This window comes from Cricetulus griseus, chromosome 7, assembly GCF_003668045.3.
Source record: "Cricetulus griseus strain 17A/GY chromosome 7, alternate assembly CriGri-PICRH-1.0, whole genome shotgun sequence".
In the NCBI taxonomy this organism is placed as follows: domain Eukaryota; kingdom Metazoa; phylum Chordata; class Mammalia; order Rodentia; family Cricetidae; genus Cricetulus; species Cricetulus griseus.
This window is the reverse complement of record NC_048600.1, coordinates 50,532,485-50,547,297: the sequence shown is the minus strand read 5'-3', so window position 1 is coordinate 50,547,297 and position 14,813 is coordinate 50,532,485. Positions and strand designations below refer to the sequence as shown.

General features: G+C 44.5%; 1 protein-coding gene across 1 annotated transcript in view; it reads right to left on the bottom strand.

Annotated features, from left to right (window-relative positions):
* The window catches only part of Slit3 (slit guidance ligand 3), a 575,059-nt gene that overhangs the window by 170,718 nt on the left and 389,528 nt on the right, over window positions 1-14,813 (bottom strand). The window lies entirely within an intron of this gene.

Below are 14,813 nucleotides of genomic sequence, written 5' to 3'. Positions count from 1 at the left end.
GAAAGAACTGTATACACAGAGAGAATGGGGGAAACTTGATGGGAAGGTAGGAGACTGCCTGTTAGACTCCCAAGTCTAATATCAAGTGTGGTGGGTCAGTTACTACCTCACACTTTTCACATGGCTGCCTGGCCTCTCCAGCAGTGTCCAGCAAGATAACTCAGCAGATAGCATTTGCATTTCAGAAGCAACTGCTCTGCCTTCGTACAGACTGGCTCTTTGTTTCCTTCCTATGAGAAGATGGATAGTGGCCTGGAGGTGGCAGAGGTAAAAGCACCAATGACCAGAAATCCTAGCCTTCTTGGCCTAGCCTTTGGTCTGAGTGACTAGGAGCCTGCCAGCATGACTCCCAAGGAAGAGATGACATAAAGACCTGAGTGAAAGTGACAAATCCTTTCCCTAAGGCTGTCACCAACTTTCTCCAGGACTCGGGAACAGCCACATTAGTGTCACTGAGCTGAGAGATTTTTTTTTTTTTAATATTGAAATAGAATGAAGGGGAAGAGAAACAGGGGAGAAGGGACTGGAAACTATAACGCTATGTGAGATGGTTCCTTCTTGGGTGCCCTCACTCCAGTGGGGGCTGACTTCACATGTGGCTATGATTAGAATTTTTCCTGAAGCCACTGTAGGACTGAAGGGATTACGAATCTACAGAAGGGCAAGGAGGCCATTGCAGACACTTAACTGGGGATAAGAAGGTACTTCCTAGGAGGGTGTGGCACCAGCACTCCAGTTTCCATCTAAGATGATGGGGTTTAGTGGAAAAAGCCAAACTAACCAGCACTTTGCTGAAGAATCAGGTGGCCAGGATCTTTTGCCTTGCTAGCCCGTGGCTTTACTTCTCTGTGCTAAAATGTCCCTCCCAGTAAGGAAAGGCATGAGCCGGATGGCTTCTGGAGCCCCTGTAGAAGTGACATTCTTGGGTGCTGAATTCCCACCTAAGCCCTAGAGTGCACTGGAGGGTGTTTTCCACCCTGCTGCTGGGTATTCTGTGGTGAGCTAGATTTTATTTTTAATGCAGTGTTGTGAACGAACGTGCGAGCTTCCTCCTGTTTGGAACAGTGATGCTGAGGGTGCTCCAATGCCTTGGAGGCCTGAACAGTAAGTAGGTTGGGAGAGAACAGAAGTATAAATGGATGTGGTATTAACATTTTCCAAACTGCTCCCTGGAAAAGGATGCAGCCCAGAAGCCCCAACAGCACCTGTAGGGATACCAATGAGGATTAGAGCAGCTTTCCATGTTTCTGGGGGGCTATGAACAAGTGGCTAGGCTATAACAGCTCCGTCTAGTCTCTTCCTATAAAATTCTCCCTGCCCAGCGCCCCATGTCTCTGGAGCAGAGTTTTTTCCTCCTATGAGCCATGGGGAAGGCTTTAGAAGAGCACCCACAGTTGGAATACCATGCAGTAAGTCAGCAGGTTTTGGAAAACTGAGGCTGAACTCCCATTCAGTAGAATATTGGAAAAAGAGCATAGGAGAGAGAAGCCACTCTCGGCGACACCTTCAAGCCCAGTGGTTCACTGTAAATTTCTGAAGATACGGCAGAAAAGAAAAGTCATCAAACTTGATATTCATCTCTCCAGTTCACCTGTGATGGGAATGCCACCCATACTAATCTGAAGAGGATTTAGACTCACACTGCTCTTTCTAGAAAGTTCATTCCACTTTCACACCCTAGCAGAAGTAAACTCCCTTCTTAGTCTTGCTTGGGGAAGAGTAGGCTGTTTCAAGCAGAAACTGGGAAAGAAAATCCTCATTTCTGGATCAAAAGTGAAATTACACAGCATCCCAGCCTTGCTATCCTTCAAGGGGTCTCCCTTACTTATTGGCTTCCCAGAAGCTTTTTAGTGCCCGTAACTGTCCCCGGCATTCAGAAACTCACGGGTGATGACTCCAAACAGACATGCCATTTCTTCTTATATTCAATGTCCCCAATTCTATTTCCTTCTTGTTCAAGTTCATCGCCTGAGGCTCCCCTTTCCACCCTGGCTAACTCACTTGCTTCCCTGGGCATTTACATACTGAGTCTCCTGTCCCCACTGCACCTCTGTCCTGGATGGGAGCAAGGATTGAAATATGTTAGGGGGTGGCCACAACTGTGGGCTTTCTCTAAACAGATGGTAAACGAGGCCGAGGGTGCCCCCACTTACAAACGGACAAGTGTGAATGCATCCGATTACAGGGAAAGGTTGGATAATCAGAGCTAACATTTCCTTTGCCTGTGATAGATAGCCACTTTGGAAATGTCTCCCGTTCTGATTCTTTTTCCTTGGGTCAGCATTGTGGTTGAAGCAGTGGGTGGGGGGATGGGGTGTGTGTCCATCAAGATGTTCTATACCAAGCCCTCCAAGAAGAGAGCAGCCCAGAATTGTCTCTTACAAAGGGCTTGCATTAACTGTAATGAAGCAAATGACAAAATCAATAAAGCGGGAATTGCGTGGCTGTCATAAAGATGATGTAAATCCAGGGTTCACGATGGTTATGAAGCTATTTAGAATTGTAATTAAAACCAGCACCATTTTTTTCAAGATAAAAGCCCCTTTGACAACCATAAATGCAAGCTACAGGAAATTTTCAACAAATATATTCAAAATTAATGTATGGCACAAAGATGGCATAAATTAACTGAGGATAATCCATAAGCCTGGGCTTTGGAATGTAAGAGCGCCGAGTAAAGAGATTTCGATTTCACGTTTGGTTTTCAAGCAATGTGGTTTTCAATTTTAATCAAGTTAAAGCTTGACAGAGCACTCAGAGACCCCGAGTGAATGGCAGATTTCTGACAACTACTTTTCAGGGAGACTGAAGGTGCTGTCTCTGTATTTGCCCAACTTGAGATCTGACGACTCCCGGTCATCTTACTTGGCTCACATATTCCCAAAGGAATTCAGAAGCTGTGTAGGAGATGACATTTTTGGTTTTGCAGGGGCCTTAAGGTAGGAGGAGATGGGGAAGGTGAAATGGTGACTGGACTTTTATGTTTTCTTTTCTTAAGGACTTATTGTCCTTGGGCTTACTTCCTGAGCCCGGGTCTCACCTACAATTGGGAGATTTCTTAGGAAACAATCCTGCCTGTCTACCCACTTACTGTCTACCTTTAAGTAATTACAGTGATGTGGTCTGGATGAGCATTCCCCAAATAGCTATCCATGTGTTTAGCCTTGGTTTCCAGGGTGACACTGTTGGGAGGTGATAGTAACTTTAGGAGGTAGAGCCTAGTGGGTTATACACCTCAGATATTTTGTTAACTAGAAAACAACTAGAAAAAAAACTAACTAGAAAAACAACTCACCTTCCATTAATATGGACTTCAATGCTGCTAAAGAAGACCCCAGCCATATGGGTGGTTGTGGCCATAGACTCATAGTCTAATGGTATCAGATGCAACCAGAGATCATTAGTTCCAAGTCCAGTATTTCCAAAGGAAAAGGAAAGTGAGGCTCAGAAGAAAGAACAAACTATTTAAACAATCTTAAGATGGCATTTGAAAGGGACATCAGGCCTGGGTGTTTAATCTCTAATCATACTGTCTGGGTTAGTGGGGAGTGACACATGATAAACTGTGAAAAACATATGACTGCACACGATCATGACCTGTAGCTTCAAGTCTGAACTGCCACAGAAACTGGGTATGCTTGACACTTTTAATTTAATTTGGGCTTCAATATGGTAATATGCAGGGATTCAGAGGGTAGGAATTAAGGACTCCCAGGGTCTTATTGAGATGACAATATGGTTTTTATTTCCTGTGTCTTATGATGGCTTCATTTTACAAAGTGGAGGCTTGCTGGCATTGGGGGGAAGCCCCTCATAGGGCTAGTTAATTTCTAGAGGTAGTAAACAGCTGAGGGTGAGGCCATCATTCACATACAAACATACCAATTGTGAGCCTATGCTCTCAATCACTTCCTTCAACCAATTCTCACACAATAAGCCAGTGTTTCCTCTTTTCCAAATCAGCCCTGGGCCAGCCACCATACACCCAGGGTCATCCCCCACACCTCCATCCCTACTGGAATTACCCAAACTATCCAATGCTGGGAGTTTCTCTGCCTGGCCTAGTTTTTCAGTGGAAAAGCCAATAAAAGCTGTGACTCGTCCCCCACCGCTTCTCTCCTGTTCTCTCCTGGAGCGTCCCACCATCTCTCTGTGCAGTATGCCAGACTCTTCATTTCTATGAAGGCTGTCAGTAATAAAGAAAGTTTCTTTCAATGGCATTGGCCTCCCTGTGTCATTGTCCCATCACCTTTATGAGTTAATACTAGGAAACAAAGGATGCCTCAGTTTGGCACAGTTCTTGCTGACTGTCCGAATAGTCCTGGGCAAATTTAATCTCCAACTTGTAAAAGGAGAAATTTGGACCATGTGGTTCATTTCTTAAAACCCTTTCTAGCTTGTTAAGTCTATGAGTCAATAGAGGGGGGTGAATTCCAGGCCCCACAATGCAATAGGCAGAAGGGCTGGCTGCAGTAAAGAAACCTTGTGTTTGCCAAGCCACTTATCATAAAAGCTCTTCCCATGCCCACTTCAGCAGTAAAACGGCAAAGGAAGCAAGTCATTTTTGGAAATCTAATTGCATTAAGGAACTAATTCCAGAAAAGGGTCTTGGGTTGGTAGCTCACCAAGAACATTCATCTTCTGCATGACAACTAAGAAAATCCGCATATCCACATCTCAGGTGTACTTCTTAATGCAGGTTCCATCTTTGTGTGTGTGTGTGTGTGTGTGTGTGTGTGTGTGTGTGTGTGTGTGTGTGTGTGTGTGTGTAAGAGAGAGAGAGAGAGAGAGAGAGAGAGAGAGAGAGAGAGAGAGAGAGAGAGAGAGAGAAAGACACAGAGAGACAGAGACAGAGAGAGACAGAGGGAGGGAGGGAGAGAGAGATACATGCTGGTGATCAAAGCTAAAGCCTTGTGTGTGCTAGGCAGGTGCTCTATCACTGAGTCACACTTCTAACTTGATTAGTTTTTCTCTCTCACAATGCTGGGGATCTACCATGGAGCTACAAACTCAGCTGCTACACCAAGGACCATTCAGATTGCCTTAAATGTACAAACACTGTGCTGTGCAAATAACCCAAACAGAAGTTCAATGGCAGCCACCACTTAAGATGGCACAGGATATAGAAAGTCTGTCCAAGGAAGTCTGGGGGAAGCCATCCAGGCTCCAAGTACATGGAGTTTGTCACTTAATATTCAAATAGAGACCCCTGGACCAGGAGTATAGGTGTCTTGGTGAGCAGCAGCAAGATGGGAAATGAACCTTGAAAACACCCCAACTCCACCTCTCATCCAGCAAAGCTGCAGAGGTGAATTTGGGTTCTATACTCTATTATTTTTCACATGGTTGGACAACGTGTCTACAGCTGACACAGGTCAAAGGAATCTCATAGGATATTTAAAATAAAGCACAGGAGAGAAAGAGCAGATTAAAAGGAATGGAGGCTTTCTTTAGCTTAAAGAAAATCCCAGAAACTCTAAGTACACAAAACTCCACAAGCTGCTCAGAATCCTTTAAGATCTTAGCACGAAGTGATGTCCTCTTTACTGTTAGTGCTATGAGCTGAAAGTCCATCACTCGGCCACATCCCTCCTCACATTCATTTCTTCTTTTGTCTGTAACATCTAAAGACCTCCTAAAGTCATGTCCCTCTTTCTTGTCTGGCTTTGGTACCACTGTGGGCTAGGAGTTAAGGGGCCATACTGTGAGCCAGCAGCCTTCAGACCCACAGCTATTCAGCTGGCTACCATGTTAAATTTGCCTGATGGCTCAGCCTGTGTATTTTCCCATAAGTCTCCCACTTCCCCCAGGAGCCACATAGAGCCAGGAATGAGTGCTGAACTTGGGTGTGGTGTCTTTTTTTAGAAAGACACAAGCAAACATTTACCATTTATGGGTCTCTGAGCCGCATATACTTAAGCAGACAAAGCGATATCCAGCGGTGATCTAATTGACATTTTAGTTGGGCAAGAAAACTGGGGCCGGCCCAACGGCAAGCAAATTCATTTTCCAAAGGTCACAGGGTTGGCTGCTGGTGATTCGTTGTTGAAAGATATTTCAGGTTGGTCAAGGCCACAATCAGAGAGGCCTGTGGAATACAAATAATCCCCTTCATCGGAAACAAGGAGCCACACCTTGGCTGTGGTTATGTTTACGCAGATGGTGATGGCCGAGGTCTCCAGCTATGAAGGTCAGCAGTGGCAGGGTGGCTTGGGTATGGCCAGCTCAGAGGCCTGTGAGCTCTGGCTGGGAAAATGACATCCATGGCACTGATGCCAGCAAAGTGGGTGAAACAGTAATAGTCCCTTCCTTTGGGCTAAAATAAATAAAACTTTTTAACATATAAACAGATATGTGATAAAAGAATGTTTTGGAGTGTGTCAAGGAGACTGAGGGGAAAACAGCATCCTATGCCCATGTCCCAGTTCCAAAGTTTGCCTTTCCAGAAGGTGTTACAAAGGTTCCTCAGGAAACTGTCACAGATAGCCCAGAAGAACAAATACAGGTCCATTGATTGCTTCTCAAACCTTCGGTGCTCACATACTTTACATAAAATGGTGCAGTGTTAAGATAAACCCACTCAATCCTCTTTACAAACCACCTCTAACTATGAACAATACTAAATAAATGTAAATACTGAGGAAGTCCTTGTTAGACTGCTTGGGGGATAAGAAGGAAAAATTCAATACATGTTTAGCATGGACATAGTTTTCCCTAAATATTTTCAATCCATAATTGTAGAATTGGATGGTGCAGAGCCCACTGACACAAGAATCACATGTCTGTTCAGACTACATCACACCTTGTTCTCAAATGTGTGAGGCCTAGGTGCAATTTTGTGTGAGACCCCTTTTAAATATCCTATAATAGTCCAATGAATGAATGACCATACCACAGCTCATTTACATAGAGTCCCACTGACAGAGATTTTGGTATCTCCCAAGACATTTTGTCTACAAATGACACATATACATTACTGGGGCATTTATGGGAATATTAAAGTACATTTATGAAAACTAAGTAGATAGCTTGCAGGGTCCCGGTATATTGCATGCTGCCATTAGCTGACCTGTTAAGGGAGTTATGCTAGTTTGTTGTTCCTCATGCTGGGGTCAAAGGTTGCCTTCTGCTTTCTCAGTTCAGTGTGCTGTAAATTTTTAGCAAACATTCAAAGAAAAGAAAAGAAAAGAAAAGAAAAGAGAATAAAACCCTAACTTTTTAACCATCTCTACATTTCAAGGGAAGAAGTTAAATGTGCTGTCTGAAACCAAGGCAGCCATGACCAATATATATTGATTAAGGCCTTCTTTGCCAAGTTAGGTTAGTTTTCTAAAACTCTGAGACACAGCACAGGTTTTCCCTACTCTGATATTTGTTGTCATTGATATATATGTTTATTGAGGAAATATTAAAGAAACTAAATAAAGGGGGGGAAGGGGGCATTTACCCTAGAGAAATACAAACACAGCCACACAAAGTCTTCTCTTAGCAGCTTTATTCACAATAACCCAAACTTAGAAACAACTTAAATGCCCCTACATGATCGGGGAATGCATTAGCCACATGAGAGCAGCTTCATACAATGGAATACTACTCAGCTTTAAAAACAATGCTGGCCATAAATGTGAGGCAAATTTGAACATAATATACTAAGTGTAAGAAGTGAGCTTGTCAAGATGGTAAATAATAGAGTGAATGGATGTGGCAGCAGGGTCCCCACATGGGGGAGGGGTGGACTGTGTGGTAGCTCAGGGAACACTCTTGGTGTCTCCAGAGCAGTCCATTTGTGAATGTCTTGAGCAGCATGGCAAAATGGGTGCATTTTTATCAAAGGTGGACTATGCCTCAATGAAGCTGCAAAAAAAAAAAAAAAAACACGAAGCCACTTAAATGTCTATCGTGTGCACTGATAATTACTGCTAGCTTTAGATCTTTCTGACCTTTCCCCCATATCAGTATGTGCATATGGAAATGATTTTCAAGCTTTTAAATGCACTTTTTTGTTCGGTTTTCTTTAATTTTCATCAAGTGGGTGCTTGTATTTTTGGTTCACTTAAAAAATAAAACTTAAAATATCTCTTGTGTCGCATTCTGAATGGCTTTATTCTCTTATCAAATACTTCCTCAGTCCTAGTAAGAACAAGGGTCCCTCTGCCTTCCCACCCCAAGTGTACAGCAAACAGTCCTGGCAGAGTAACAGAAAATGAGAAAGACAGTCCCCCACCCCCACCCCACTGTCTTATTATGGAGGCCAGCTTAGCCCAAAATTTGATGCAATCCTGCTGCCTCAGTTTCCCAAGCACTGAGATAATGGGTGTATGTCACCATGTATGATCACAGCAGCCATGATGAGACCTTTTAAAAGGCTCCTGGCCTTTTCTTTGTGAGATGCAGGCTTTAACCTGGCTTCAGGTAGATGGCAGCCCCTCACAGTCTGACAGGGTTTATTTCCCAAGGCTCAGCTATGGTTCTGGCACCCACTGGCACAGGCCCAGACTCTATCCACAGCTGGTGGGTGCCCATGGGGAGGAACTTGAACAGACTCTGAGGGAAACCTCCACTGTTTGAGGGGAACAAAAACCTCTGAATTGCTGAAAGAAGGCATTGTCTATGGCTGTGCTCCACATAAGCAAGCCCCATCCTTCCAGAATCCACTGTCAGAAATGGGACCTCCCCTCCAACAATGTGCTCAGGGAGTGACAATTTCAAAGTTTGGTGCAGAGGAGTCTGTGAGCCATAGCCCATCCTCCTGTCTTCCTCAGTCCTGGGCAGACACTAACAGCACACAGTCAGCACACACAACCCTGTCTTCCTCAGTCCTGGGCAGATGCCAATAGCACACAGTCAGCACATTCAACCCTGTCTTTCTCAGTCCTGGGCAGATGCCAACTGCACACAGTCAGCACACTCAACCCTGTCTTCCTCGGCCCCTGGCAGTTGCCAGTAGCACACAGTCAGCACACTTACTACTTCCCAGTGTGTGTGTCTGTGTGTGTGTGTGTGTGTGGGGGGTCTGCTTGCTGCCCTCCAGGTCAGTTTGCTCTTGTTTTAATTCTGGACTGCCTTTCCACCAGTGTTTTAAGAATCAATAATTTGAGTAACATCAATGTGGGTTATATTTCCACTCTGCTGCATGACCCTTACCGATCACCCAGCCTTGCCGAGGCTAAATTTCCTCAACTTCAAGAGTGGCAATCCTGCCAACCCCACTGGGTTTCCGGGTTGTTACAACAGTTGGTCAAAGGACAAGAATCTATATTTGAAATGCTGTGTCATCGCCTAACCACTGACCAGACAGACATGGACTGGCCTGTGATCTTGAGTCTTCATGAAAAACAACAAACAAACAAACAAACAAAACAAGCATCGAGATATCAAATGCTTGCCCAAGATCAGTGGGGAGGACAGTTAAACTCAGATCCTTCACCATTTCAGTCCCAAAGACTGTACAGCCAGAGAGATAAGAGGTCCATAACCTAAAGCCACCAACCCAGGTACTGGTAAAGAAAATGCAAGGCCCAAGTTACCTATGCTGAGGACAAGTAACAGCAGTGCACATGACTGAGTCTCACAAGTATCTGCTTCTAAATCAGGTGAAGGTGCAGCCCTTGACTGGAAGCTGTCACTCATTCATCCATCCATGGAGCCCAGGAAATGCATCTCTAACAGGGTGTAGAAGATTCTGGACCAGGTGGTTTTCAAAACACATTGCAGGAATCCTACACATGCATGGTCCAGAGAGCTTATAAATGCTTGCAACCCCAGCTCTTGGGAACTACAGACAGGAGGATCAGTTACATAGTGAGTTCAAGGTCAGCCTGAGCTAACTGATAACTATTTCTGAAACAAACAAACAAACAAACAAACAAACAAAACAAAAACAAATAATAGAGAGCAATTCTAAAACAGGTTAGGGATAAACGAAGGTGTGTAGAAGACGTTTGAGTTCTCTCATCTCTCTACTGTTTGCAAAGAAGGGGCAGTTGGTGACAGGATGAGATGATGCAAGTGACAGCGCAGCCACACAAGTGAGTTCATTCGGAGAAACAACTTCTGGAAATCACTAGTGAGAGGAGATGAAGAATGTGTTTTGTTCCTTTGGGGTTGAAAGAGTGTGGGAGTGCTTCAGTAACAATGATCACTGCTGTGTGACTTAGAAGCAGGACACAATCCCTCACTTCAGCAATGGGACAGGTACGTTACACAGACTCGGTTCCTGGGACAGAAAGTTCCGTTCCAGAGTCATCTATGCTGAGGACGATGAACAAATCCATATGAATGAGCTTCAAGAGCATCAGCTTCTAAACTGGTCCTTTCCCAGTCACCTTGACTGCCACCACCAGTGCCACTCTTTCCAGGCCTTTGGATACATGCACATTTTAATTGATTTATAGAATATGGCTTTGTGACTTGCCAACAAATTATCAGGGATCAGATTATTGACACCTGGGGCTGATTGTAAGGCAGACAGCTAAACACTTCTAGGCATTTCCTCTGTCTGCAGAAGGCTGGCCCCAGACGTAGGAGGTGAGTCCTAATCAGGGCTGTGGCCGAATCTACCTCTGGGTATTCGATGTCACCTTCATGGTGTAGGAGTCTGATTCCCTCTTTCCCTCCAGTGCTGAAGATCACACTTAGAGCCTCTTAAATGTAGGTAAGTGGTCTACCCCTCAGCCTTCACATTCAGTGTTAGATTTTGTGGTCAGGGGTGTGGTTTGGTTGGTAGTCTTTGCCTTGAATACACAAAGCCCCATGTAACCTCAAAAAATAAACAAGCCAGGCAGTGGTGGCACACGCCTAGATAATCCTAGCACTCAGGAGGCAGAGGCAGGCAAATCTCTGTGAGTTCAAGGTCAGCCTGGCTTACAGAGTGAGTTCCAGGACACCCAGGCCTGTTACACAAAGAAATCCTACCAAAACAAAACAAAACAAAACCTCCAAATAAGCAAATAATTTAAAAAAAGACTCTGTATTAGGAGCAAATATTCAAAACCAGATGACTAATATACAAAGTTTTTTTTTTAAATGCAAATTGTTACACACTAGGCCCCAAACATCTGCTGTTAATGAGGGCCTGGAATGGTCACAGAGCCCACATCCCCAGTCAGCCAGTTACTCTTCAGACAACACTCAAGCTGTATTCATGTGACATGTGTCAACTTGCAGTATTTGAGTTTAGAATCCTTCAGTGAAGGGTTTAACTTTGACACATCACTTCAGAGAAAGTGCCCAAGACCAAATCCCAAGCCTAAGACGTCAAAGGCCCAACCCATGAGATGATGCACTTTCCATCAGGGAAAGTGGGTGAATGGGGAGCATGGTGCAGAGCATTTCTATTCATTCAGCATTTCTTGGTGCCCTATTCTGGGCTAAGTTCCTCCCACTGGTCATCTCATTCAATTACAGTGAGAACTGTGGCCTGGGCAAAGGCTAACCAGTCGTATTTCTTTGAGGAGCAAAGGTGCAGAGAGGAACATTAGAGGGCCAGAGAGCCAGCAGCTGGCAAGCAGAGAAGCCCCAGTGACCCTATCAGAGGCATCTGGTATTGCTAGGGGGCAGGTGGGCTGGAGGATCTCCCTTTAAATGTGTCTATATGAGCAGGTCCATTCAGCAGTTTATAGGACAAGTGACAGAAGAGAGAACCTACCACTCTGTTCTAGTTTATTGCTGCCACAAAGGACAGCGCATCCAGTATTTGTTAAGACATTTGATTTCCCAAAGCAACCAGAAGTTCATGTTCTTAAGCAGAAGTCATTGGTACGTGTGTGTACGTGTGTGTGTGTGTGTGTGTGTGTGTGTGTGTGTGTGTGTACACGTGTGCACACTGGTCATCAAATCCAGGGTCCCGTGGATGCTCTACCTCTGAGCTAAATGCCTAGTCCTACTGATTTTTGAAACTCCACAAGAAAGAAATACAATTTTGTTAGAAGTGGGGTTTGGTCCACAGTGTCTGAATTCCTTGAGTTCATTAGTCAGTGTGGCATAGCGGCTGCAGTTACAAAGTCCAGATTTGAGCTTTGAGTTCAAACCCCAGCTCAGCTACTTTTTAACTATGTGGCTCTGGACACATCACTTTGCTTTCTGTGCCTTACAGGTTTATCACTTGTCAGCAGGTAATGATCACAACCTTGTTGTCATGAGGATTAACTGGGTGGAAATTAAAAAGAACCAGCGGAGCTCTATCAGAACACATGACTGACCAAGAAGACAGAATAATTCTGTTTGACTTGAACTGTCTTTTCTTAGGGTGCCTCTATTGATTCTGTGTGGCGGGCAGGCAGAGTCAAGAATATCTGGGGCTAAGTTATGAGCTTTCATAGGAACCTCAAATACTTCATCCCCAAGCCCCTCCCAAAATATCCTCTCTATGAGCACAAAGAGATTGCAGCTTCCATAGCAGAATGCTAATTAGGTGCAGCCTCTTAGATGTGTCACTGAACCATCAGCACACCATGTACACCAAATCTTAGCCAATGACACTTAATGGTTTGGCTAGGCGGCTTCCTTGGCAGAAGGACTCACCATGTACAATTAAAAGCAATTGAGGTTTTGGCACCATTACTTGAGGACTAGTTCTAGAGAGACTGATAACAATGGAAAAGACTTGCCGAAGATGCAAATGAACACACCCACTACATTCATTTAGGGTTGAATATTTGCTACAGATTCAAAGTGCTTCATTCTGGCACCGCAGTGCCCTGCATATGGGTGTGTCACGTTTGGTACCAGAGTGTGCTATGAAACACCAGCTCCCGGGAAAAAGGGAACCATGTGCACCCAGATCATAGGTCCTAAAAGCTGTTGTGCAGGATGCTGCAGAGATAACTCCTTTATTCACTCAGCAAGAGAAGTTTGATCCCAGCTGACCAAGTTTTCTTTGTCGGATCTGTGAAGGATTCTCTTTCTAGGTCCAGCCATATTACCAAGCTGCAAAGAGGTTTATCCAGGGCTAATGCTAGGAGAGAGGTGGGGCAGGAGAGTGGGCTAAACTTAACCAAGTTGCAGATATCTAACCAGTGCCCAAGAGGGGTGAAGCCCTTGGTTCCTTCCAGAAAAATCACCTGCTCATCAGTATCCAACCTGTCTCTTTCTTCTTCCTCAACCCTGGAGTTGAGTGACAACAAGCCCAGTAAGGTGACCAGAGACCTGGGACAATCCTACCTTTTTTTTTTTCCTGCTGCCTGGCAACTCTGCTGCTGGGTTTACCTCAGTGACTAAACCTATCTCTCCTCAATAGAAGATGGTTTCAAAGAGTCATCAGACTTAGCCATCTGAACAGAGCTGAATGATTATCTGTGATTTTTCAAGGATACCCTGCCCCCATGTTCTTTGTTTAACAAAATCTCATGTTGGCCTCTAATGTCTAATCAAGACAAAAATGACTGTCATATGTGGATTTTTGAAGCATTAAAACCTAAACTTGCACCCTGTTTCAAAACAACAACAACCAAAAACCCCCTAAACTTGCAATTCATTGATCATATGTCAACAGTTTAACAGATAAGGAAACTGAGGCAAGAGGGTCAGTGAAAAGTGAAGGACAGCATTAGTATCAGCACTTTTAAACAACATGAGTTTCTGAGTCCTGGAGATCAGAATTCCTACGTGAACTTCAGTGGGCTAGCATCAAGGGGTGGGCAGCATCGAGTTCCTTCTGGAGGGTCTTGGGGACAATCCTTGCAGATAGGAGCTGTCTAAGATCCAGATTGTCCTTATCCTGAGCATTTGGCATTTGCTCTCTCTTCTGGAACACACCTTTTCTCATTGCAAGATCCTTCCCATTACACTGAGCCCATGTCAGCAATCCTGGATAATATATATTCATTTCAAGATTCTGAATTAATCCCATCTTTAAAGTCCCATTTACCCAGAGATCAGGATGTGGACAGTGTTGGTGTGTGTGTGTGTGTGTGTGTGTGTGTGTGTGTGTGTTATGCATTCTGCCACAGGTTGCACTGGACTTGGTATTCCCAGGCTTTTCTAGTACTTTTTAAATTTTTTTGAGACAGGGTTTCTCTGTGTAACAGCTCTGAGTGTCATGGAACTCACACTGTAGACCAGGCTGGCCTTAAAGTCAGAGAGATCTGCCTGCCTCTGCCTCCCAAGTGCTGGGATTAAAGGTGTGTGCCACCACCACCAGGCATTTCCTATGCCTCAGTGGTGACAGGATAAAGAACTGGGTAGATGAGGAAAAAGGCTGTCTTTTCCTTTCACCCATCACAAGTCATAGGTCTGGATGGGACATCTTCCCTGAAAGAAATAAGAGGGGGTGTGATAAAAATACTTTTAAAAGTCAGGGATGTCTTGGGGCCAGGGCTCTGTAGATATGGCTTTCTTCAGTATGTATTCACCTGGGGAGGGAATATTCAGTCATTAGGTGTCATAATCTGAGCCAAATTAATTCTCTGGGAATAGGATGAAAGCATAAAATCTGATTATTCTCCATAAGCTCACCAGGAGTGTAAATTGTTTCCAGTTGTCACATAGACACTGGTGTGAAGGAAGAGTTGTATAAGAGGCTTATCACATGGGTGCAGGGTTTGAATGCAAGCATGGCTCTCATCTGTCATCTGCCCACCTCAGTGGAAACAGAATGCCATCCCTGCCCTGGCAGGTTCTTTAGATCACTTGTCATCACTGAGAGACAGACTTCAATGTTAGTGACTCAAGCTGGGTCTAGTGCTGGGGACTCACCCTGAATGCTCAGGCTCCATGTATGCTAGGGACCTGCTCTATTCTTGGGCACATCTCCCAGCTCCTGAGACTCCTGTTTTAACAGTTTGAAAATGGAGTATATATAGTTATATATAGTA